General features: G+C 45.2%; 1 long non-coding RNA gene across 1 annotated transcript; it reads right to left on the bottom strand.

The window, feature by feature from the left end:
• Nucleotides 1-2,303: 2,303 nt before the first annotated feature.
• Nucleotides 2,304-2,731, bottom strand: LOC138680937 (uncharacterized). Its single transcript, XR_011321845.1, has 3 exons — nt 2,644-2,731; nt 2,457-2,564; nt 2,304-2,365 (listed from the first exon to the last, which is right to left on the bottom strand). It is a non-coding gene; the product is annotated as an uncharacterized lncRNA (long non-coding RNA).
• Nucleotides 2,732-2,955: the final 224 nt, after the last annotated feature.

The raw sequence follows: 2,955 nt of genomic DNA, 5'->3' as shown, positions 1-2,955 counted from the left end.
AATGTGCTTTTGGCATCTTAACTGCCAAATGGAGAGTCCTGCTAACTGCAATTAAACTGCAGACTGAAACGGTCGATGATGTGGTCAAAGCGTGCGTTGTCCTGCACAATTTTGTTTTATCAAAAGAACAAGTTTCCCTGGAGGATAATGTTTCTGAAAGCACCTTACGGGATTACCAAAACCCCACTTTTCGCAGTCCAGTAGCAGTCTCCAGAATGCGGGACAGTTTTGCAGACTACTTCATGTCTCCTGCAGGATCAGTTGACTGGCAGTATGAAATGGTGTAAAAAAAAATTTCTTTTTACACTTGTAAAAATACCATTTTTTGTTTGCTTACAAAATCTTTGTACTTTAATGCAGCATTGTATGTTTTGCAACTGTACCCTTTAAACACTGTTATTGTTACTATTGCCATAACCTTGGTGATTTAAAAACTTTACAAAAAAAAAAAGAGAAAGACAATAAAATTGTTTTTAAACCAAAAAACTGTTTATTTATTTACAGATTCTCATAGTTTGGGGTGGAGATAGTAGCGGAGGGGCTGACAGGGCGGACCACGTCGAGAGTGGGGGACAGGACATCACGGGGAGGAACAGAAGTAGAATGGGTGGTGAAAACATGAGGTTGTGTAGAGAGTTGAGGTGCAGATGTGGTGTGTGGGAGGTATGAAGGTGTTGGTGGGATTGGGAACGGAGAAGTTAAAGGGGAAGAATGGAAGGGGGACGGTAAAAACTGGGAAAGACTAAGGGGGGAAGGAACAAATGACGAAGGAGTAGAATGGATGGGAGGAGGACGGACAGGAGGAGGACGGACGGGAGGATAGACGGTGGATTGAGAGGGGAAAGGTGTTGACACATGAAGGGTAGGTGGAGGGGCATGGGACATCGCCTGCGCTAGAGCAGTGTGGCAGCCTTGCATCACATGCATCTGCAGGTCAGGAGTTAGATTTTCCATGTGCCTGAGGACCGACTGAAAAAAACAGTGCCTTGGTGACTGATTTGCATCTGATTGCATCCTATCAAGACGACTGCTGAGTTCAAGTATGCTTTTGTTAAGCATATTGTACCCAGCAGACGTTTGCTCACTCAAAAGCTTGATGGCACTGTGAAAGGATGCATTCAGCTGCAAAAAGTCAGGCGCATAGCTCCTTTCCTGACCTCTCTGGCGCTGCCGTCCTGACCACAAAGTTGGTCTAGATGTTGCGGCAGTGGCAGAGGGGTGGGGTAAAGGGAACTCTAACTCATCACCTGCAGCTTCAAGTGACGAAGTCCGCCCTGCTGCTCCAGCGCTGGTGGATGAGGCTGAGGGATCAAACGAAAGGGAAGGTGCAGAAACAGAGGGGTCGACGTGGTCCCCGGTGGCGGACTCTTGAGGGATCGCTCCAGAGGGGTGCAACTCTGATGCAGGCTCCCGAGTGCTGCAGAAAGTGCTGTTAAAGAAGAAAAAAAAAATTAGTATCTGGCTATTACAATTGCCCTTGCTGCAAAAAAAATTGAAGGTTACACATTTTTACAGTTTGACTGAAAATATGTGGTGTTGAATATTTACCTTCTGCTCAGCAGCGTCGACCGGAGGAACGACAGGGCTCTGGCATGTTTGTATCTGCTCCTGCGTCCTCTAGATCCACTCGGGGCCTGCATCTCCTTATTAAACTCCCTCTTGAAGCGATCCCTGAGTGACCGCCACCGCACGATAATCCTGTTACCTGGAAAGAGAAAGCAAAAATTGGTTACTATACACCACATTAAATCATGCCTAACATAAGGTTATGAAGTGTGAATACTTACGCGCTAGATCCTGGGCCCCAGCATCGAGTTCCTCCCAGTTATCCATAACAGCACTGCACACTTCCTCCCATAGTCGTCGGGTGATTAACTGGTCAGCATGGCGGCGGTCCGACATGTTCCACAGCGGCTCCCGACTTTGTACTGCTTCGATGAGGGTGTTCACATCGATGCCCTCCTCTTCATCATCTTGTTCGGGAGCACGCTGTGAAGCCTAACAAAAAGATAAGAATAAAAAGGGAAAGATTACAACACATGAATTTTACATTTTACTAAACACCAAACCAAAAAGGAACTTACTCTCCGGCGACCGCCGCGATTATCATTCCGACGACTATGGGAGGTGCTTTGAGGAACTCTACGTCGAGCCCCGGATTGTGAAGACTAATTTAAAAAAAAAAAAAAATTAATAATGTTCTTTGATCGAGGCATATGTATTGTGTGCTGTGCTGAATGTTTGTGTTGGGTGTAGTGCATTGTATGTGAGGATCGGTCTGTTCAAAACTTACACTATGCGCTCCCGCTCCTTGTATTTCTCCACCCTGTCCGTCTCCTTCTGTTAGCCCCTCTGCTTCATATTCCTGTGAATACAGAATAAACACATAAAGGCTTAAAATACAATTGCCATTGTTGCACCAAAATAAAAAATTTATGAAGAAAAAAAATTAACACCTCAGTTTGCTGATGATGTGCTGGGGGGCTCTCAGAAGAAGACATTATGATCTTGCGTCTATCTTGGGTTGGTCGGTCCCTTGCTTGGGTCCTCTTGGTCCCTAGAATCTGTAAGCATAAAGGGAGTTCTAAGCTACTATACAAAAGGATAGATAGATAGATGCAGCTTTCAGGACTTTACACTTACATCTGTTTCCAAAACTTGGGGCTTGCCTATAGCTTGGGTCGGTCGGTCCCTTGCTTGGGTCCTCTTGGTCCCTAGAATCTGCAAGCATAAAGAGATTTCTAAGCTACTATACAAAAGGATAGATGTAGCTGTAGGGACTTTACACTTACAACTTTTAAAAAAAAATGGGGAGCCTGCTTGTGTACGTCTTGGGTCAGTACCTACTACAGTACCTACAGTGCCAACTTATTTTTGATTTCCCCCACCACAAAAGAAAAAAAAAATTCTACCGTCAAACTTGATGCACAAGCTGCCAAACCCTCTACCTCCTGT

Source organism: Ranitomeya imitator, chromosome 5, assembly GCF_032444005.1.
Source record: "Ranitomeya imitator isolate aRanImi1 chromosome 5, aRanImi1.pri, whole genome shotgun sequence".
In the NCBI taxonomy this organism is placed as follows: Eukaryota; Metazoa; Chordata; class Amphibia; order Anura; family Dendrobatidae; genus Ranitomeya; species Ranitomeya imitator.
Note: the sequence above shows the minus strand (reverse complement) of the source record. Positions and strands in the feature narration are given on the sequence as shown.